The 15,372-nt window shown below is 41.2% G+C and overlaps 54 non-coding genes and 14 pseudogenes across 54 annotated transcripts; all 68 read left to right on the top strand.

The window, feature by feature from the left end:
• The first annotated feature begins 79 nt into the window (after positions 1 to 79).
• Positions 80 to 198, top strand: LOC134885705 (5S ribosomal RNA). Its single transcript, XR_010169815.1, has one exon. It is a non-coding gene; the product is annotated as a 5S ribosomal RNA (ribosomal RNA).
• Positions 199 to 305: 107 nt separating this feature from the next.
• Positions 306 to 424, top strand: LOC134886475 (5S ribosomal RNA). Its single transcript, XR_010170557.1, has one exon. It is a non-coding gene; the product is annotated as a 5S ribosomal RNA (ribosomal RNA).
• Positions 425 to 531: 107 nt separating this feature from the next.
• Positions 532 to 650, top strand: LOC135061271 (5S ribosomal RNA). The gene has a single exon (XR_010247658.1). It is a non-coding gene; the product is annotated as a 5S ribosomal RNA (ribosomal RNA).
• A 107-nt stretch (positions 651 to 757) lies between these two features.
• Positions 758 to 876, top strand: LOC135059816 (5S ribosomal RNA). Its single transcript, XR_010246214.1, has one exon. It is a non-coding gene; the product is annotated as a 5S ribosomal RNA (ribosomal RNA).
• Positions 877 to 983: 107 nt separating this feature from the next.
• On the top strand, positions 984 to 1,102 carry LOC135068614 (5S ribosomal RNA). The gene has a single exon (XR_010254808.1). It is a non-coding gene; the product is annotated as a 5S ribosomal RNA (ribosomal RNA).
• Positions 1,103 to 1,209: 107 nt separating this feature from the next.
• Positions 1,210 to 1,328, top strand: LOC134885694 (5S ribosomal RNA). The gene has a single exon (XR_010169804.1). It is a non-coding gene; the product is annotated as a 5S ribosomal RNA (ribosomal RNA).
• A 107-nt stretch (positions 1,329 to 1,435) lies between these two features.
• On the top strand, positions 1,436 to 1,554 carry LOC134885365 (5S ribosomal RNA). The gene has a single exon (XR_010169480.1). It is a non-coding gene; the product is annotated as a 5S ribosomal RNA (ribosomal RNA).
• A 107-nt stretch (positions 1,555 to 1,661) lies between these two features.
• On the top strand, positions 1,662 to 1,780 carry LOC135070104 (5S ribosomal RNA). The gene has a single exon (XR_010256279.1). It is a non-coding gene; the product is annotated as a 5S ribosomal RNA (ribosomal RNA).
• Positions 1,781 to 1,887: 107 nt separating this feature from the next.
• Positions 1,888 to 2,006, top strand: LOC134885682 (5S ribosomal RNA). Its single transcript, XR_010169792.1, has one exon. It is a non-coding gene; the product is annotated as a 5S ribosomal RNA (ribosomal RNA).
• A 107-nt stretch (positions 2,007 to 2,113) lies between these two features.
• LOC134888947 (5S ribosomal RNA) lies at positions 2,114 to 2,232 on the top strand (annotated as a pseudogene).
• Positions 2,233 to 2,339: 107 nt separating this feature from the next.
• Positions 2,340 to 2,458, top strand: LOC135069045 (5S ribosomal RNA). Its single transcript, XR_010255237.1, has one exon. It is a non-coding gene; the product is annotated as a 5S ribosomal RNA (ribosomal RNA).
• A 107-nt stretch (positions 2,459 to 2,565) lies between these two features.
• LOC134885671 (5S ribosomal RNA) lies at positions 2,566 to 2,684 on the top strand. The gene has a single exon (XR_010169781.1). It is a non-coding gene; the product is annotated as a 5S ribosomal RNA (ribosomal RNA).
• A 107-nt stretch (positions 2,685 to 2,791) lies between these two features.
• LOC134888856 (5S ribosomal RNA) lies at positions 2,792 to 2,910 on the top strand (annotated as a pseudogene).
• Positions 2,911 to 3,017: 107 nt separating this feature from the next.
• Positions 3,018 to 3,136, top strand: LOC134889293 (5S ribosomal RNA; annotated as a pseudogene).
• A 107-nt stretch (positions 3,137 to 3,243) lies between these two features.
• LOC135070237 (5S ribosomal RNA) lies at positions 3,244 to 3,362 on the top strand. The gene has a single exon (XR_010256408.1). It is a non-coding gene; the product is annotated as a 5S ribosomal RNA (ribosomal RNA).
• Positions 3,363 to 3,469: 107 nt separating this feature from the next.
• On the top strand, positions 3,470 to 3,588 carry LOC134885660 (5S ribosomal RNA). The gene has a single exon (XR_010169770.1). It is a non-coding gene; the product is annotated as a 5S ribosomal RNA (ribosomal RNA).
• A 107-nt stretch (positions 3,589 to 3,695) lies between these two features.
• Positions 3,696 to 3,814, top strand: LOC134885649 (5S ribosomal RNA). The gene has a single exon (XR_010169759.1). It is a non-coding gene; the product is annotated as a 5S ribosomal RNA (ribosomal RNA).
• A 107-nt stretch (positions 3,815 to 3,921) lies between these two features.
• Positions 3,922 to 4,040, top strand: LOC135059187 (5S ribosomal RNA). The gene has a single exon (XR_010245599.1). It is a non-coding gene; the product is annotated as a 5S ribosomal RNA (ribosomal RNA).
• Positions 4,041 to 4,147: 107 nt separating this feature from the next.
• LOC135069032 (5S ribosomal RNA) lies at positions 4,148 to 4,266 on the top strand. Its single transcript, XR_010255225.1, has one exon. It is a non-coding gene; the product is annotated as a 5S ribosomal RNA (ribosomal RNA).
• Positions 4,267 to 4,373: 107 nt separating this feature from the next.
• On the top strand, positions 4,374 to 4,492 carry LOC135058423 (5S ribosomal RNA). Its single transcript, XR_010244851.1, has one exon. It is a non-coding gene; the product is annotated as a 5S ribosomal RNA (ribosomal RNA).
• A 107-nt stretch (positions 4,493 to 4,599) lies between these two features.
• Positions 4,600 to 4,718, top strand: LOC135066418 (5S ribosomal RNA). Its single transcript, XR_010252666.1, has one exon. It is a non-coding gene; the product is annotated as a 5S ribosomal RNA (ribosomal RNA).
• A 107-nt stretch (positions 4,719 to 4,825) lies between these two features.
• LOC135061111 (5S ribosomal RNA) lies at positions 4,826 to 4,944 on the top strand. The gene has a single exon (XR_010247503.1). It is a non-coding gene; the product is annotated as a 5S ribosomal RNA (ribosomal RNA).
• Positions 4,945 to 5,051: 107 nt separating this feature from the next.
• Positions 5,052 to 5,170, top strand: LOC134885638 (5S ribosomal RNA). Its single transcript, XR_010169748.1, has one exon. It is a non-coding gene; the product is annotated as a 5S ribosomal RNA (ribosomal RNA).
• A 107-nt stretch (positions 5,171 to 5,277) lies between these two features.
• Positions 5,278 to 5,396, top strand: LOC134885626 (5S ribosomal RNA). Its single transcript, XR_010169737.1, has one exon. It is a non-coding gene; the product is annotated as a 5S ribosomal RNA (ribosomal RNA).
• A 107-nt stretch (positions 5,397 to 5,503) lies between these two features.
• LOC134886473 (5S ribosomal RNA) lies at positions 5,504 to 5,622 on the top strand. Its single transcript, XR_010170555.1, has one exon. It is a non-coding gene; the product is annotated as a 5S ribosomal RNA (ribosomal RNA).
• A 107-nt stretch (positions 5,623 to 5,729) lies between these two features.
• On the top strand, positions 5,730 to 5,848 carry LOC134885615 (5S ribosomal RNA). Its single transcript, XR_010169726.1, has one exon. It is a non-coding gene; the product is annotated as a 5S ribosomal RNA (ribosomal RNA).
• A 107-nt stretch (positions 5,849 to 5,955) lies between these two features.
• On the top strand, positions 5,956 to 6,074 carry LOC135059815 (5S ribosomal RNA). Its single transcript, XR_010246213.1, has one exon. It is a non-coding gene; the product is annotated as a 5S ribosomal RNA (ribosomal RNA).
• Positions 6,075 to 6,181: 107 nt separating this feature from the next.
• Positions 6,182 to 6,300, top strand: LOC135068404 (5S ribosomal RNA). The gene has a single exon (XR_010254607.1). It is a non-coding gene; the product is annotated as a 5S ribosomal RNA (ribosomal RNA).
• A 107-nt stretch (positions 6,301 to 6,407) lies between these two features.
• On the top strand, positions 6,408 to 6,526 carry LOC135069044 (5S ribosomal RNA). Its single transcript, XR_010255236.1, has one exon. It is a non-coding gene; the product is annotated as a 5S ribosomal RNA (ribosomal RNA).
• Positions 6,527 to 6,633: 107 nt separating this feature from the next.
• LOC134885602 (5S ribosomal RNA) lies at positions 6,634 to 6,752 on the top strand. Its single transcript, XR_010169714.1, has one exon. It is a non-coding gene; the product is annotated as a 5S ribosomal RNA (ribosomal RNA).
• Positions 6,753 to 6,859: 107 nt separating this feature from the next.
• Positions 6,860 to 6,978, top strand: LOC134888854 (5S ribosomal RNA; annotated as a pseudogene).
• Positions 6,979 to 7,085: 107 nt separating this feature from the next.
• LOC135064917 (5S ribosomal RNA) lies at positions 7,086 to 7,204 on the top strand. The gene has a single exon (XR_010251213.1). It is a non-coding gene; the product is annotated as a 5S ribosomal RNA (ribosomal RNA).
• Positions 7,205 to 7,311: 107 nt separating this feature from the next.
• On the top strand, positions 7,312 to 7,430 carry LOC135064916 (5S ribosomal RNA). The gene has a single exon (XR_010251212.1). It is a non-coding gene; the product is annotated as a 5S ribosomal RNA (ribosomal RNA).
• Positions 7,431 to 7,537: 107 nt separating this feature from the next.
• On the top strand, positions 7,538 to 7,656 carry LOC134886418 (5S ribosomal RNA). The gene has a single exon (XR_010170501.1). It is a non-coding gene; the product is annotated as a 5S ribosomal RNA (ribosomal RNA).
• A 107-nt stretch (positions 7,657 to 7,763) lies between these two features.
• Positions 7,764 to 7,881, top strand: LOC134893110 (5S ribosomal RNA; annotated as a pseudogene).
• Positions 7,882 to 7,988: 107 nt separating this feature from the next.
• Positions 7,989 to 8,107, top strand: LOC135069549 (5S ribosomal RNA). The gene has a single exon (XR_010255729.1). It is a non-coding gene; the product is annotated as a 5S ribosomal RNA (ribosomal RNA).
• A 107-nt stretch (positions 8,108 to 8,214) lies between these two features.
• Positions 8,215 to 8,333, top strand: LOC134901571 (5S ribosomal RNA). Its single transcript, XR_010175058.1, has one exon. It is a non-coding gene; the product is annotated as a 5S ribosomal RNA (ribosomal RNA).
• Positions 8,334 to 8,440: 107 nt separating this feature from the next.
• On the top strand, positions 8,441 to 8,559 carry LOC135061110 (5S ribosomal RNA). Its single transcript, XR_010247502.1, has one exon. It is a non-coding gene; the product is annotated as a 5S ribosomal RNA (ribosomal RNA).
• Positions 8,560 to 8,666: 107 nt separating this feature from the next.
• LOC134885590 (5S ribosomal RNA) lies at positions 8,667 to 8,785 on the top strand. The gene has a single exon (XR_010169703.1). It is a non-coding gene; the product is annotated as a 5S ribosomal RNA (ribosomal RNA).
• Positions 8,786 to 8,892: 107 nt separating this feature from the next.
• On the top strand, positions 8,893 to 9,010 carry LOC134889247 (5S ribosomal RNA; annotated as a pseudogene).
• Positions 9,011 to 9,117: 107 nt separating this feature from the next.
• Positions 9,118 to 9,236, top strand: LOC134892995 (5S ribosomal RNA; annotated as a pseudogene).
• A 107-nt stretch (positions 9,237 to 9,343) lies between these two features.
• Positions 9,344 to 9,462, top strand: LOC135065922 (5S ribosomal RNA). The gene has a single exon (XR_010252189.1). It is a non-coding gene; the product is annotated as a 5S ribosomal RNA (ribosomal RNA).
• Positions 9,463 to 9,569: 107 nt separating this feature from the next.
• On the top strand, positions 9,570 to 9,688 carry LOC135059814 (5S ribosomal RNA). The gene has a single exon (XR_010246212.1). It is a non-coding gene; the product is annotated as a 5S ribosomal RNA (ribosomal RNA).
• Positions 9,689 to 9,795: 107 nt separating this feature from the next.
• LOC135065921 (5S ribosomal RNA) lies at positions 9,796 to 9,914 on the top strand. The gene has a single exon (XR_010252188.1). It is a non-coding gene; the product is annotated as a 5S ribosomal RNA (ribosomal RNA).
• Positions 9,915 to 10,021: 107 nt separating this feature from the next.
• Positions 10,022 to 10,140, top strand: LOC135064278 (5S ribosomal RNA). Its single transcript, XR_010250588.1, has one exon. It is a non-coding gene; the product is annotated as a 5S ribosomal RNA (ribosomal RNA).
• Positions 10,141 to 10,247: 107 nt separating this feature from the next.
• LOC134895497 (5S ribosomal RNA) lies at positions 10,248 to 10,365 on the top strand (annotated as a pseudogene).
• A 107-nt stretch (positions 10,366 to 10,472) lies between these two features.
• On the top strand, positions 10,473 to 10,591 carry LOC134884886 (5S ribosomal RNA). Its single transcript, XR_010169017.1, has one exon. It is a non-coding gene; the product is annotated as a 5S ribosomal RNA (ribosomal RNA).
• A 107-nt stretch (positions 10,592 to 10,698) lies between these two features.
• LOC135059813 (5S ribosomal RNA) lies at positions 10,699 to 10,817 on the top strand. Its single transcript, XR_010246211.1, has one exon. It is a non-coding gene; the product is annotated as a 5S ribosomal RNA (ribosomal RNA).
• Positions 10,818 to 10,924: 107 nt separating this feature from the next.
• Positions 10,925 to 11,043, top strand: LOC134901350 (5S ribosomal RNA). The gene has a single exon (XR_010174839.1). It is a non-coding gene; the product is annotated as a 5S ribosomal RNA (ribosomal RNA).
• Positions 11,044 to 11,150: 107 nt separating this feature from the next.
• Positions 11,151 to 11,268, top strand: LOC134892158 (5S ribosomal RNA; annotated as a pseudogene).
• A 107-nt stretch (positions 11,269 to 11,375) lies between these two features.
• On the top strand, positions 11,376 to 11,494 carry LOC135059811 (5S ribosomal RNA). Its single transcript, XR_010246209.1, has one exon. It is a non-coding gene; the product is annotated as a 5S ribosomal RNA (ribosomal RNA).
• Positions 11,495 to 11,601: 107 nt separating this feature from the next.
• Positions 11,602 to 11,720, top strand: LOC134884545 (5S ribosomal RNA). The gene has a single exon (XR_010168689.1). It is a non-coding gene; the product is annotated as a 5S ribosomal RNA (ribosomal RNA).
• Positions 11,721 to 11,827: 107 nt separating this feature from the next.
• On the top strand, positions 11,828 to 11,946 carry LOC134892321 (5S ribosomal RNA; annotated as a pseudogene).
• Positions 11,947 to 12,053: 107 nt separating this feature from the next.
• Positions 12,054 to 12,172, top strand: LOC135061668 (5S ribosomal RNA). Its single transcript, XR_010248043.1, has one exon. It is a non-coding gene; the product is annotated as a 5S ribosomal RNA (ribosomal RNA).
• Positions 12,173 to 12,279: 107 nt separating this feature from the next.
• On the top strand, positions 12,280 to 12,398 carry LOC135061667 (5S ribosomal RNA). Its single transcript, XR_010248042.1, has one exon. It is a non-coding gene; the product is annotated as a 5S ribosomal RNA (ribosomal RNA).
• Positions 12,399 to 12,505: 107 nt separating this feature from the next.
• LOC135059810 (5S ribosomal RNA) lies at positions 12,506 to 12,624 on the top strand. Its single transcript, XR_010246208.1, has one exon. It is a non-coding gene; the product is annotated as a 5S ribosomal RNA (ribosomal RNA).
• A 107-nt stretch (positions 12,625 to 12,731) lies between these two features.
• Positions 12,732 to 12,850, top strand: LOC135063643 (5S ribosomal RNA). Its single transcript, XR_010249968.1, has one exon. It is a non-coding gene; the product is annotated as a 5S ribosomal RNA (ribosomal RNA).
• A 107-nt stretch (positions 12,851 to 12,957) lies between these two features.
• LOC134890359 (5S ribosomal RNA) lies at positions 12,958 to 13,075 on the top strand (annotated as a pseudogene).
• Positions 13,076 to 13,182: 107 nt separating this feature from the next.
• LOC134890753 (5S ribosomal RNA) lies at positions 13,183 to 13,301 on the top strand (annotated as a pseudogene).
• A 107-nt stretch (positions 13,302 to 13,408) lies between these two features.
• LOC134885579 (5S ribosomal RNA) lies at positions 13,409 to 13,527 on the top strand. The gene has a single exon (XR_010169691.1). It is a non-coding gene; the product is annotated as a 5S ribosomal RNA (ribosomal RNA).
• Positions 13,528 to 13,634: 107 nt separating this feature from the next.
• Positions 13,635 to 13,753, top strand: LOC135061578 (5S ribosomal RNA). The gene has a single exon (XR_010247956.1). It is a non-coding gene; the product is annotated as a 5S ribosomal RNA (ribosomal RNA).
• A 107-nt stretch (positions 13,754 to 13,860) lies between these two features.
• On the top strand, positions 13,861 to 13,979 carry LOC135065919 (5S ribosomal RNA). Its single transcript, XR_010252186.1, has one exon. It is a non-coding gene; the product is annotated as a 5S ribosomal RNA (ribosomal RNA).
• Positions 13,980 to 14,086: 107 nt separating this feature from the next.
• On the top strand, positions 14,087 to 14,205 carry LOC135059809 (5S ribosomal RNA). Its single transcript, XR_010246207.1, has one exon. It is a non-coding gene; the product is annotated as a 5S ribosomal RNA (ribosomal RNA).
• Positions 14,206 to 14,312: 107 nt separating this feature from the next.
• LOC134895313 (5S ribosomal RNA) lies at positions 14,313 to 14,430 on the top strand (annotated as a pseudogene).
• Positions 14,431 to 14,537: 107 nt separating this feature from the next.
• On the top strand, positions 14,538 to 14,656 carry LOC134884885 (5S ribosomal RNA). The gene has a single exon (XR_010169016.1). It is a non-coding gene; the product is annotated as a 5S ribosomal RNA (ribosomal RNA).
• Positions 14,657 to 14,763: 107 nt separating this feature from the next.
• Positions 14,764 to 14,882, top strand: LOC134884331 (5S ribosomal RNA). The gene has a single exon (XR_010168483.1). It is a non-coding gene; the product is annotated as a 5S ribosomal RNA (ribosomal RNA).
• A 107-nt stretch (positions 14,883 to 14,989) lies between these two features.
• On the top strand, positions 14,990 to 15,107 carry LOC134892157 (5S ribosomal RNA; annotated as a pseudogene).
• A 107-nt stretch (positions 15,108 to 15,214) lies between these two features.
• On the top strand, positions 15,215 to 15,333 carry LOC135059808 (5S ribosomal RNA). The gene has a single exon (XR_010246206.1). It is a non-coding gene; the product is annotated as a 5S ribosomal RNA (ribosomal RNA).
• Positions 15,334 to 15,372: the final 39 nt, after the last annotated feature.

The following is a 15,372-nucleotide window of genomic DNA, read 5'->3' as shown; positions in this document are numbered from 1 at the left end:
ATGCATTCCATTTTCAAACGTATTCGTTTATGAACCAGTAGTTAGAAGTAGAAAAGTTCTAACAGAAACCATAAAGCTCATCTACAGCCACACCACACTGGATACGCCCAATCTCATCTGATCTTGGAAGCTAAGCAGTGTTGGGCCTGGTTAGTACTTGGATGGGAGACCACCTGGGAATACAAGGTGCTGTAGATATTTTTATACTGCCAACACCGTTCTGTTGATGCATTCCATTTTCAAACGTATTCATTTATGAACCAGTAGTTAGAAGTAGAAAAGTTCTAACAGAAACCAGAAAAGTCATCTACAGCAACACCACACTGGATACTCCCAATATCATCTGATCTTGGAAGCTAAGCAGTGTTGGGCCTGGTTAGTACTTGGATGGGAGACCACCTGGGAATACAAGGTGCTGTAGATATTTTTATACTGCCAACACCGTTCTGTTAATGCATTCCATTTTCAAACGTATTCATTTATGAACCAGTAGTTAGAAGTAGAAAAGTTCTAACAGAAACCAGAAAATTCATCTACAGCTACACCACACTGGATACGCCCAATCTCATCTGATCTTGGAAGCTAAGCAGTGTTGGGCCTGGTTAGTACTTGGATGGGAGACCATCTGGGAATACAAGGTGCTGTAGATATTTTTATACTGCCAACACCGTTCTGTTGATGCATTCCATTTTCAAACGTATTCATTTATGAACCAGTAGTTAGAAGTAGAAAAGTTCTAACAGAAACCAGAAAATTCATCTACAGCAACACCACACTGGATACGCCCAATCTCATCTGATCTTGGAAGCTAAGCAGTGTTGGGCCTGGTTAGTACTTGGATGGGAGACCACCTGGGAATACAAGGTGCTGTAGATATTTTTATACTACCAACACCGTTCTGTTGATGCATTCCATTTTCAAACGTATTCATTTATGAACCAGTAGTTAGAAGTAGAAAAGTTCTAACAGAAACCAGTAAGTTCATCTACAGCAACACCACATTGGATACGCTCAATCTCATCTGATCTTGGAAGCTAAGCAGTGTTGGGCCTGGTTAGTACTTGGATGGGAGACCACCTGGGAATACAAGGTGCTGTAGATATTTTTATACTGCCAACACCGTTCTGTTGATGCATTCCATTTTCAAACGTATTCATTTATGAACCAGTAGTTAGAAGTAGAAAAGTTCTAACAGAAACCACAAAGCTTATCTACAGCCACACCACACTGGATACGCCCAATCTCATCTGATCTTGGAAGCTAAGCAGTGTTGGGCCTGGTTAGTACTTGGATGGGAGACCACCTGGGAATACAAGGTGCTGTAGATATTTTTATACTACCAACACCGTTCTGTTGATGCATTACATTTTCAAACGTTTTCGTTTATGAACCAGTAGTTAGAAGTAGAAAAGTTCTAACAGAAACCATAAAGCTCATCTACAGCCACACCACACTGGATATGCCCAATCTCATCTGATCTTGGAAGCTAAGCAGTGTTGGGCCTGGATAGTACTTGGATGGGAGACCACCTGGTAATACAAGGTGCTGTAGATATTTTTATACTGCCAACACCGTTCTGTTGATGCATTCTATTTTCAAATGTATTCATTTATGAACCAGTAGTTAGAAGTAGAAAAGTTCTAACAGAAACCACAAAGCTCATCTACAGCCACACCACACTGGATACGCCCAATCTCATCTGATCTTGGAAGCTAAGCAGTGTTGGGCCTGGTTAGTACTTGGATGGGAGACCACCTAGGAATACAAGGTGATGTAGATATTTTTATACTGCCAACACCGTTCTGTTGATGCATTCCATTTTCAAATGTATTCATTTATGAACCAGTAGTTAGAAGTAGAAAAGTTCTAACAGAAACCACAAAGCTCATCTACAGCCACACCACACTGGATACGCCCAATCTCATCTGATCTTGGAAGCTAAGCAGTGTTGGGCCTGGTTAGTACTTGGATGGGAGACCACCTGGGAATACAAGGTGCTGTAGATATTTTTATACTACCAACACCGTTCTGTTGATGCATTCCATTTTCAAACGTTTTCGTTTATGAACCAGTAGTTAGAAGTAGAAAAGTTCTAACAGAAACCATAAAGCTCATCTACAGCCACACCACACTGGATACGCCCAATCTCATCTGATCTTGGAAACTAAGCAGTGTTGGGCCTGGATAGTACTTGGATGGGAGACCACCTGGTAATACAAGGTGCTGTAGATATTTTTATACTGCCAACACCGTTCTGTTGATGCATTCAATTTTCAAATGTATTCATTTATGAACCAGTAGTTAGAAGTAGAAAAGTTCTAACAGAAACCACAAAGCTCATCTACAGCCACACCACACTGGATACGCCCAATCTCATCTGATCTTGGAAGCTAAGCAGTGTTGGGCCAGGTTAGTACTTGGATGGGAGACCACCTAGGAATACAAGGTGATGTAGATATTTTTATACTGCCAACACCGTTCTGTTGATGCATTCCATTTTCAAATGTATTCATTTATGAACCAGTAGTTAGAAGTAGAAAAGTTCTAACAGAAACCACAAAGCTCATCTACAGCCACACCACACTGGATACGCCCAATCTCATCTGATCTTGGAAGCTAAGCAGTGTTGGGCCTGGTTAGTACTTGGATGGGAGACCACCTGGGAATACAAGGTGCTGTAGATATTTTTATACTGCCAACACCGTTCTGTTGATGCATTCCATTTTCAAACGTATTCATTTATGAACCAGTAGTTAGAAGTAGAAAAGTTCTAACAGAAACCATTAAGTTCATCTACAGCAACACCACACTGGATATGCCCAATCTCATCTGATCTTGGAAGCTAAGCAGTGTTGGGCCTGGATAGTACTTGGATGGGAGACCACCTGGTAATACAAGGTGCTGTAGATATTTTTATACTGCCAACACCGTTCTGTTGATGCATTCAATTTTCAAATGTATTCATTTATGAACCAGTAGTTAGAAGTAGAAAAGTTCTAACAGAAACCACAAAGCTCATCTACAGCCACACCACACTGGATATGCCCAATCTCATCTGATCTTGGAAGCTAAGCAGTGTTGGGCTTGGTTAGTACTTGGATGGGAGACCACCTAGGAATACAAGGTGATGTAGATATTTTTATACTGCCAACACCGTTCTGTTGATGCATTCCATTTTCCAACGTATTCATTTATGAACCAGTAGTTAGAAGTAGAAAAGTTCTAACAGAAACCACAAAGCTCATGTACAGCCACACCACACTGGATACGCCCAATCTCATCTGATCTTGGAAGCTAAACGGTGTTGGGCCTGGTTAGTACTTGGATGGGAGACCACCTGGGAATACAAGGTGCTGTAGATATTTTTATACTGCCAACACCGTTCTGTTGATGCATTCCATTTTCAAACGTATTCATTTATGAACCAGTAGTTAGAAGTAGAAAAGTTCAAACAGAAACCACAAAGTTCATCTACAGCCACACCACACTGGATACGCCCAATCTCATCTGATCTTGGAAGCTAAGCAGTGTTGGGCCTGGTTAGTACTTGGATGGGAGACCACCTGGGAATACAAGGTGCTGTAGATATTTTTATACTACCAACAGCGTTCTGTTGATGCATTCCATTTTCAAACGTATTCATTTATGAACCAGTAGTTAGAAGTAGAAAAGTTCTAACAGAAACCACAAAGCTCATCTACAGCCACACCACACTGGATACGCCCAATCTCATCTGATCTTGGAAGCTAAGCAGTGTTGGGCCTGGTTAGTACTTGGATGGGAGACCACCTGGGAATACAAGGTGCTGTAGATAATTTTATACTGCCAACACCGTTCTGTTGATGCATTCCATTTTCAAACGTATTCATTTATGAACCAGTAGTTAGAAGTAGAAAAGTTCTAACAGAAACCATAAAGCTCATCTACAGCCACACCACACTGGATACGCCCAATCTCATCTGATCTTGGAAGCTAAGCAGTGTTGGGCCAAGTTAGTACTTGGATGGGAGACCACCTGGGAATACAAGGTGCTGTAGATAATTTTATACTGTCAACACCTTTCTGTTGATGCATTCCATTTTAAAACGTATTCATTTATGAACCAGTAGTTAGAAGTAGAAAAGTTCAAACAGAAACCACAAAGTTCGTCTACAGCCACACTATACTGGATACGCCCAATCTCATCTGATCTTGGAAGCTAAGCAGTGTTGGGCCTGGTTAGTACTTGGATGGGAGACCACCTGGGAATACAAGGTGCTGTAGATATTTTTATACTGCCAACACCGTTCTGTTGATGCATTCCATTTTCAAACGTATTTATATATGAACCAGTAGTTAGAAGTAGAAAAGTTCAAACAAAAACCACAAAGCTCATCTACAGCTACACCACACTGGATACGCCCAATCTCATCTGATCTTGGAAGCTAAGCAGTGTTGGGCCTGGTTAGTACTTGGATGGGAGACCACCTGGGAATACAAGGTGCTGTAGATATTTTGATACTGCCAACACCGTTCTGTTGATGCATTCCATTTTCAAACGTATTCATTTATGAACCAGTAGTTAGAAGTAGAAAAGTTCTAACAGAAACCACAAAGCTCATCTACAGCCACACCACACTGGATATGCCCAATCTCATCTGATCTTGGAAGCTAAGCAGTGTTGGGCCTGGTTAGTACTTGGATGGAAGACCACCTGGGAATACAAGGTGCTGTAGATATTTTTATCCTGCCAACACCGTTCTGTTGATGCATTCCATTTTCAAACGTATTCATTTATGAACCAGTAGTTAGAAGTAGAAAAGTTCTAACAGAAACCACAAAGCTCATCTACAGCCACACCACACTGGATACGCCCAATCTCATCTGATCTTGGAAGCTAAGCAGTGTTGGGCCTGGTTAGTACTTGGATGGGAGACCACCTGGGAATAAAAGGTGCTGTAGATATTTTTATACTGCCAACACCGTTCTGTTGATGCATTCCATTTTCAAACGTATTCATTTATGAACCAGTAGTTAGAAGTAGAAAAGTTCTAACAGAAACCACAAAGCTCATCTACAGCCACACCACACTGGATACGCCCAATCTCATCTGATCTTGGAAGCTAAGCAGTGTTGGGCCTGGTTAGTACTTGGATGGGAGACCACCTGGGAATACAAGGTGCTGTAGATATTTTTATACTACCAACACCGTTCTGTGGATGCATTCCATTTTCAAACGTATTCGTTTATGAACCAGTAGTTAGAAGTAGAAAAGTTCTAACAGAAACCATAAAGCTCATCTACAGCCACACCACACTGGATACGCCCAATCTCATCTGATCTTGGAAGCTAAGCAGTGTTGGGCCTGGTTAGTACTTGGATGGGAGACCACCTGGGAATACAAGGTGCTGTAGATATTTTTATACTGCCAACACCGTTCTGTTGATGCATTCCATTTTCAAACGTATTCATTTATGAACCAGTAGTTAGAAGTAGAAAAGTTCTAACAGAAACCAGAAAAGTCATCTACAGCAACACCACACTGGATACTCCCAATATCATCTGATCTTGGAAGCTAAGCAGTGTTGGGCCTGGTTAGTACTTGGATGGGAGACCACCTGGGAATACAAGGTGCTGTAGATATTTTTATACTGCCAACACCGTTCTGTTAATGCATTCCATTTTCAAACGTATTCATTTATGAACCAGTAGTTAGAAGTAGAAAAGTTCTAACAGAAACCAGAAAATTCATCTACAGCCACACCACACTGGATACGCCCAATCTCATCTGATCTTGGAAGCTAAGCAGTGTTGGGCCTGGTTAGTACTTGGATGGGAGACCACCTGGGAATACAAGGTGCTGTAGATATTTTAATACTGCCAACACCGTTCTGTTGATGCATTCCATTTTCAAACGTATTCATTTATGAACCAGTAGTTAGAAGTAGAAAAGTTCTAACAGAAACCAGAAAATTCATCTACAGCAACACCACACTGGATACGCCCAATCTCATCTGATCTTGGAAGCTAAGCAGTGTTGGGCCTGGTTAGTACTTGGATGGGAGACCACCTGGGAATACAAGGTGCTGTAGATATTTTTATACTACCAACACCGTTCTGTTGATGCATTCCATTTTCAAACGTATTCATTTATGAACCAGTAGTTAGAAGTAGAAAAGTTCTAACAGAAACCATAAAGCTCATCTACAGCCACACCACACTGGATACGCCCAATCTCATCTGATCTTGGAAGCTAAGCAGTGTTGGGCCTGGATAGTACTTGGATGGGAGACCACCTGGTAATACAAGGTGCTGTAGATATTTTTATACTGCCAACACCGTTCTGTTGATGCATTCAATTTTCAAATGTATTCATTTATGAACCAGTAGTTAGAAGTAGAAAAGTTCTAACAGAAACCACAAAGCTCATCTACAGCCACACCACACTGGATACGCCCAATCTCATCTGATCTTGGAAGCTAAGCAGTGTTGGGCCAGGTTAGTACTTGGATGGGAGACCACCTAGGAATACAAGGTGATGTAGATATTTTTATACTGCCAACACCGTTCTGTTGATGCATTCCATTTTCAAATGTATTCATTTATGAACCAGTAGTTAGAAGTAGAAAAGTTCTAACAGAAACCACAAAGCTCATCTACAGCCACACCACACTGGATACGCCCAATCTCATCTGATCTTGGAAGCTAAGCAGTGTTGGGCCTGGTTAGTACTTGGATGGGAGACCACCTGGGAATACAAGGTGCTGTAGATATTTTTATACTGCCAACACCGTTCTGTTGATGCATTCCATTTTCAAACGTATTCATTTATGAACCAGTAGTTAGAAGTAGAAAAGTTCTAACAGAAACCATTAAGTTCATCTACAGCAACACCACACTGGATATGCCCAATCTCATCTGATCTTGGAAGCTAAGCAGTGTTGGGCCTGGATAGTACTTGGATGGGAGACCACCTGGTAATACAAGGTGCTGTAGATATTTTTATACTGCCAACACCGTTCTGTTGATGCATTCAATTTTCAAATGTATTCATTTATGAACCAGTAGTTAGAAGTAGAAAAGTTCTAACAGAAACCTGTAAGTTCATCTACAGCAACACCACACTGGATACGCTCAATCTCATCTGATCTTGGAAGCTAAGCAGTGTTGGGCCTGGTTAGTACTTGGATGGGAGACCACCTGGGAATACAAGGTGCTGTAGATATTTTTATACTGCCAACACCGTTCTGTTGATGCATTCCATTTTCAAATGTATTCATTTATGAACCAGTAGTTAGAAGTAGAAAAGTTCTAACAGAAACCTGTAAGTTCATCTACAGCAACACCACACTGGATACGCTCAATCTCATCTGATCTTGGAAGCTAAGCAGTGTTGGGCCTGGTTAGTACTTGGATGGGAGACCACCTGGGAATACAAGGTGCTGTAGATATTTTTATACTGCCAACACCGTTCTGTTGATGCATTCCATTTTCAAACGTATTAATTTATGAACCAGTAGTTAGAAGTAGAAAAGTTCTAACAGAAACCATAAAATTCATCTACAGCAACACCACACTGGATACGCCCAATCTCATCTGATCTTGGAAGCTAAGCAGTGTTGGGCCTGGTTAGTGCTTTGATGGGAGACCATCTGGGAATACAAGGTGCTGTAGATATTTTTATACTGCCAACACCGTTCTGTTGATGCATTCCATTTTCAAACGTATTCGTTTATGAACCAGTAGTTAGAAGTAGAAAAGTTCTAACAGAAACCATAAAGCTCATCTACAGCCACACCACACTGGATACGCCCAATCTCATCTGATCTTGGAAGCTAAGCAGTATTGGGCCTGGTTAGTACTTGGATGGGAGACCACCTGGAATACAAGGAGCTGTAGATATTTTTATACTACCAACACCGTTCTGTTGATGCATTCCATTTTCAAACGTATTCATTTATGAACCAGTAGTTAGAAGTAGAAAAGTTCTAACAGAAACCAGTAAGTTCATCTACAGCAACACCACACTGGATATGCCCAATCTCATCTGATCTTGGAAGCTAAGCAGTGTTGGGCCTGGTTAGTACTTGGATGGGAGACCACCAGGGAATACAAGGTGCTGTAGATATTTTTATACTGCCAACACCGTTCTGTTGATGCATTCAATTTTCAAATGTATTCATTTTTGAACCAGTAGTTAGAAGTAGAAAAGTTCTAACAGAAACCACAAAGCTCATCTACAGCCACACCACACTGGATACGCCCAATCTCATCTGATCTTGGAAGCTAAGCAGTGTTGGGCCTGGTTAGTACTTGGATGGGAGACCATCTGGGAATACAAGGTGCTGTAGATATTTTTATACTGCCAACACCGTTCTGTTGATGCATTCAATTTTCAAATGTATTCATTTATGAACCAGTAGTTAGAAGTAGAAAAGTTCTAACAGAAACCACAAAGCTCATCTACAGCCACACCACACTGGATACGCCCAATCTCATCTGATCTTGGAAGCTAAGCAGTGTTGGGCCTGGTTAGTACTTGGATGGGAGACCACCTGGGAATAAAAGGTGCTGTAGATATTTTTATACTGCCAACACCGTTCTGTTGATGCATTCCATTTTCAAACGTATTCATTTATGAACCAGTAGTTAGAAGTAGAAAAGTTCTAACAGAAACCACAAAGCTCATCTACAGCCACACCACACTGGATACGCCCAATCTCATCTGATCTTGGAAGCTAAGCAGTGTTGGGCCTGGTTAGTACTTGGATGGGAGACCACCTGGGAATACAAGGTGCTGTAGATATTTTTATACTACCAACACCGTTCTGTTGATGCATTCCATTTTCAAACGTTTTCGTTTATGAACCAGTAGTTAGAAGTAGAAAAGTTCTAACAGAAACCATAAAGCTCATCTACAGCCACACCACACTGGATACGCCCAATCTCATCTGATCTTGGAAGCTAAGCAGTGTTGGGCCTGGTTAGTACTTGGATGGGAGACCACCTGGAATACAAGGAGCTGTAGATATTTTTATACTACCAACACCGTTCTGTTGATGCATTCCATTTTCAAACGTATTCATTTATGAACCAGTAGTTAGAAGTAGAAAAGTTCTAACAGAAACCATTAAGTTCATCTACAGCAACACCACACTGGATATGACCAATCTCATCTGATCTTGGAAGCTAAGCAGTGTTGGGCCTGGATAGTACTTGGATGGGAGACCACCTGGTAATACAAGGTGCTGTAGATATTTTTATACTGCCAACACCGTTCTGTTGATGCATTCAATTTTCAAATGTATTCATTTATGAACCAGTAGTTAGAAGTAGAAAAGTTCTAACAGAAACCACAAAGCTCATCTACAGCCACACCACACTGGATACGCCCAATCTCATCTGATCTTGGAAGCTAAGCAGTGTTGAGCCTGGTTAGTACTTGGATGGGAGACCACCTGGGAATACAAGGTGCTGTAGATATCTTTATACTGCCAACACCGTTCTGTTGATGCATTCCATTTTCAAACGTATTCATTTATGAACCAGTAGTTAGAAGTAGAAAAGTTCTAACAGAAACCAGAAAATTCATCTACAGCAACACCACACTGGATACGCCCAATCTCATCTGATCTTGGAAGCTAAGCAGTGTTGGGCCTGGTTAGTACTTGGATGGGAGACCACCTGGGAATACAAGGTGCTGTAGATATTTTTATACTACCAACACCGTTCTGTTGATGCATTCCATTTTCAAACGTATTCATTTATGAACCAGTAGTTAGAAGTAGAAAAGTTCTAACAGAAACCACAAAGCTCATCTACAGCCACACCACACTGGATACGCCCAATCTCATCTGATCTTGGAAGCTAAGCAGTGTTGAGCCTGGTTAGTACTTGGATGGGAGACCACCTGGGAATACAAGGTGCTGTAGATATTTTTATACTGCCAACACCGTTCTGTTGATGCATTCCATTTTCAAACGTATTCATTTATGAACCAGTAGTTAGAAGTAGAAAAGTTCTAACAGAAACCAGAAAATTCATCTACAGCAACACCACACTGGATACGCCCAATCTCATATGATCTTGGAAGCTAAGCAGTGTTGGGCCTGGTTAGTACTTGGATGGGAGACCACCTGGGAATACAAGGTGCTGTAGATATTTTTATACTACCAACACCGTTCTGTTGATGCATTCCATTTTCAAACGTATTCGTTTATGAACCAGTAGTTAGAAGTAGAAAAGTTCTAACAGAAACCATAAAGCTCATCTACAGCCACACCACACTGGATACGCCCAATCTCATCTGATCTTGTAAGCTAAGCAGTGTTGGGTCTGGTTAGTACTTGGGTGGGAGACCACCTGGAATACAAGGAGCTGTAGATATTTTTATACTACCAACACCGTTCTGTTGATGCATTCCATTTTCAAACGTATTCATTTATGAACCAGTAGTTAGAAGTAGAAAAGTTCTAACAGAAACCTGTAAGTTCATCTACAGCAACACCACACTGGATACGCTCAATCTCATCTGATCTTGGAAGCTAAGCAGTGTTGGGCCTGGTTAGTACTTGGATGGGAGACCACCTGGGAATACAAGGTGCCGTAGATATTTTTATACTGCCAACACCGTTCTGTTGATGCATTCCATTTTCAAACGTATTCATTTATGAACCAGTAGTTAGAAGTAGAAAAGTTCTAACAGAAACCAGAAAATTCATCTACAGCAACACCACACTGGATACGCCCAATCTCATCTGATCTTGGAAGCTAAGCAGTGTTGGGCCTGGTTAGTACTTGGATGGGAGACCACCTGGGAATACAAGGTGCTGTAGATATTTTTATACTGCCAACACCGTTCTGTTGATGCATTCCATTTTCAAACGTATTCATTTATGAACCAGTAGTTAGAAGTAGAAAAGTTCTAACAGAAACCACAAAGCTCATCTACAGCCACACCACACTGGATACGCCCAATCTCATCTGATCTTGGAAGCTAAGCAGTGCTGGGCCTGGTTAGTACTTGGATGGGAGACCACCTGGGAATACAAGGTGCTGTAGATATTTTTATACTACCAACACCGTTCTGTTGATGCATTCCATTTTCAAACGTATTTGTTTATGAACCAGTAGTTAGAAGTAGAAAAGTTCTAACAGAAACCCTAAAGCTCATCTACAGCCACACCACACTGGATACGCCCAGTCTCATCTGATCTTGGAAGCTAAGCAGTGTTGGGCCTGGTTAGTACTTGGATGGGAGACCACCTGGAATACAAGGAGCTGTAGATATTTTTATACTACCAACACCGTTCTGTTGATGCATTCCATTTTCAAACGTATTCATTTATGAACCAGTAGTTAGAAGTAGAAAAGTTCTAACAGAAACCAGAAAATTCATCTACAGCAACACCACACTGGATACGCCCAATCTCATCTGATCTTGGAAGCTAAGCAGTGTTGGGCCTGGTTAGTACTTGGATGGGAGACCACCTGGGAATACAAGGTGCTGTAGATATTTTTATACTACCAACACCGTTCTGTTGATGCATTCCATTTTCAAACGTATTCATTTATGAACCAGTAGTTAGAAGTAGAAAAGTTCTAACAGAAACCACAAAGCTCATCTACAGCCACACCACACTGGATACGCCCAATTTCATCTGATCTTGGAAGCTAAGCAGTGTTGAGCCTGGTTAGTACTTGGATGGGAGACCACCTGGGAATACAAGGTGCTGTAGATATTTTTATACTGCCAACACCGTTCTGTTGATGCATTCCATTTTCAAACGTATTCATTTATGAACCAGTAGTTAGAAGTAGAAAAGTTCTAACAGAAACCAGAAAATTCATCTACAGCAACACCACACTGGATACGCTCAATCTCATCTGATCTTGGAAGCTAAGCAGTGTTGGGACTGGTTAGTACTTGGATGGGAGACCACCTGGGAATACAAGGTGCCGTAGATATTTTTATACTGCCAACACCGTTCTGTTGATGCATTCCATTTTCAAACGTATTCATTTATGAACCAGTAGTTAGAAGTAGAAAAGTTCTAACAGAAACCAGAAAATTCATCTACAGCAACACCACACTGGATACGCCCAATCTCATCTGATCTTGGAAGCTAAGCAGTGTTGGGCCTGGTTAGTACTTGGATGGGAGACCACTTGGGAATACAAGGTGCTGTAGATATTTTTATACTGCCAACACCGTTCTGTTGATGCATTCCATTTTCAAACGTATTCATTTATGAACCAGTAGTTAGAAGTAGAAAAGTTCTAACAGAAACCAGAAAATTCATCTACAGCAACACCACACTGGATACGCCCAATCTCATCTGATCTTGGAAGCTAAGCAGTGTTGGGCCTGGTTAGTACTTGGATGGGAGACCACTTGGGAATACAAGGTGCTGTAGATATTTTTATACTGCCAACACCGTTCTGTTGATGCATTCCATTTTCAAACGTATTCATTTATGAACCAGTAGTTAGAAGTAGAAAAGTTCTAACAGAAACCAGAAAATTCATCTACAGCAACACCACACTGGATACGCCCAATCTCATCTGATCTTGGAAGCTAAGCAGTGTTGGGCCTGGTTAGTACTTGGATGGGAGACCACCTGGGAATACAAGGTGCTGTAGATATTTTTATACTGCCAACACCGTTCTGTTGATGCATTCCATTTTCAAATGTATTCATTTATGAACCAGTAGTTAGAAGTAGAAAAGTTCTAACAGAAACCACAAAGCTCATCTACAGCAACACCACACTGGATACGCCCAATCTCATCTGATCTTGGAAGCTAAGCAGTGTTGGGCCTGGTTAGTACTTGGATGGGAGACCACCTGGGAATATAAGGTGCTGTAGATATTTTTATACTACCAACACCGTTCTGTTGATGCATTCCATTTTCAAACGTATTCGTTTATGAACCAGTAGTTAGAAGTAGAAAAGTTCTAACAGAAACCATAAAACTCATCTACAGCTACACCACACTGGATGCGCCCAATCTCATCTGATCTTGGAAGCTAAGCAGTGTTGGGCCTGGTTAGTACTTGGATGGGAGACCACCTGGAATACAAGGAGCTGTAGATATTTTTATACTACCAACACCGTTCTGTTGATGCATTCCATTTTCAAACGTATTCATTTATGAACCAGTAGTTAGAAGTACAAAAGTTCTAACAGAAACCAGTAAGTTCATCTACAGCAACACGACACTGGATATGCCCAATCTCATCTGATCTTGGAAGCTAAGCAGTGTTGGGCCTGGATAGTACTTGGATGGGAGACCACCTGGGAATACAAGGCGCTGTAGATATTTTTTTACTGCCAACACCGTTCTGTTGATGCATTCAATTTTCAAATGTATTCATTTATGAACCAGTAGTTAGAAGTAGAAAAGTTCTAACAGAAACCACAAAACTCATCTACAGCCACACCACACTGGATACGCCCAATCTCATCTGATCTTGGAAGCTAAGCAGTGTTGGGCCTGGTTAGTACTTGGATGGGAGACCACCTGGGAATACAAGGTGCTGTAGATATTTTTATACTGCCAACACCGTTCTGTTGATGCATTCAATTTTCAAATGTATTCATTTATGAACCAGTAGTTAGAAGTAGAAAAGTTCTAACAGAAACCACAAAGCTCATCTACAGCCACACCACACTGGATACGCCCAATCTCATCTGATCTTGGAAGCTAAGCAGTGTTGGGCCTGGTTAGTACTTGGATGGGAGATCACCTGGGAATACAAGGTGCTGTAGATATTTTTATACTACCAACACCGTTCTGTTGATGCATTCCATTTTCAAACGTATTCATTTATGAACCAGTAGTTAGAAGTAGAAAAGTTCTAACAGAAACCACAAAGCTCATCTACAGCCACACCACACTGGATACGCCCAATCTCATCTGATCTTGGAAGCTAAGCAGTGTTGAGCCTGGTTAGTACTTGGATGGGAGACCACCTGGGAATACAAGGTGCTGTAGATATTTTTATACTGCCAACACCGTTCTGTTGATGCATTCCATTTTCAAACGTATTCATTTATGAACCAGTAGTTAGAAGTAGAAAAGTTCTAACAGAAACCAGAAAATTCATCTACAGCAACACCACACTGGATACGCCCAATCTCATCTGATCTTGGAAGCTAAGCAGTGTTGGGCCTGGTTAGTACTTGGATGGGAGACCACCTGGGAATACAAGGTGCTGTAGATATTTTTATACTACCAACACCGTTCTGTTGATGCATTCCATTTTCAAACGTATTCGTTTATGAACCTGTAGTTAGAAGTAGAAAAGTTCTAACAGAAACCATAAAACTCATCTACAGCCACACCACACTGGATACGCCCAATCTCATCTGATCTTGTAAGCTAAGCAGTGTTGGGTCTGGTTAGTACTTGGATGGGAGACCACCTGGAATACATGGAGCTGTAGATATTTTTATACTACCAACACCGTTCTGTTGATGCATTCCATTTTCAAACGTATTCATTTATGAACCAGTAGTTAGAAGTAGAAAAGTTCTAACAGAAACCTGTAAGTTCATCTACAGCAACACCACACTGGATACGCTCAATCTCATCTGATCTTGGAAGCTAAGCAGTGTTGGGCCTGGTTAGTACTTGGATGGGAGACCACCTGGGAATACAAGGTGCCGTAGATATTTTTATACTGCCAACACCGTTCTGTTGATGCATTCCATTTTCAAACGTATTCATTTATGAACCAGTAGTTAGAAGTAGAAAAGTTCTAACAGAAACCAGAAAATTCATCTACAGCAACACCACAATGGATACGCCCAATCTCATCTGATCTTGGAAGCTAAGCAGTGTTGGGCTTGGTTAGTACTTGGATGGGAGACCACCTGGGAATACAAGGTGCTGTAGATATTTTTATACTGCCAACACCGTTCTGTTGATGCATTCCATTTTCAAACGTATTCATTTATGAACCAGTAGTTAGAAGTAGAAAAGTTCTAACAGAAACCACAAAGCTCATCTACAGCCACACCACACTGGATACGCCCAGTCTCATCTGATCTTGGAAGCTAAGCAGTGTTGGGCCTGGTTAGTACTTGGATGGGAGACCACCTGGAATACAAGGAGCTGTAGATATTTTTATACTACCAACACCGTTCTGTTGATGCATTCCATTTTCAAACGTATTCATTTATGAACCAGTAGTTAGAAGTAGAAAAGTTCTAACAGAAACCAGAAAATTCATCTACAGCAACACCACACTGGATACGCCCAATCTCATCTGATCTTGGAAGCTAAGCAGTGTTGGGCCTGGTTAGTACTTGGATGGGAGACCACCTGGGAATACAAGGTGCTGTAGATATTTTTATACTACCAACACCGTTCTGTTGATGCATTCCAT

The sequence above is a fragment of the Pseudophryne corroboree genome, chromosome 3, assembly GCF_028390025.1.
Source record: "Pseudophryne corroboree isolate aPseCor3 chromosome 3, aPseCor3.hap2, whole genome shotgun sequence".
Classification (NCBI taxonomy): Eukaryota; Metazoa; Chordata; class Amphibia; order Anura; family Myobatrachidae; genus Pseudophryne; species Pseudophryne corroboree.
This window is presented reverse-complemented; position numbering and strand designations above follow the sequence as displayed.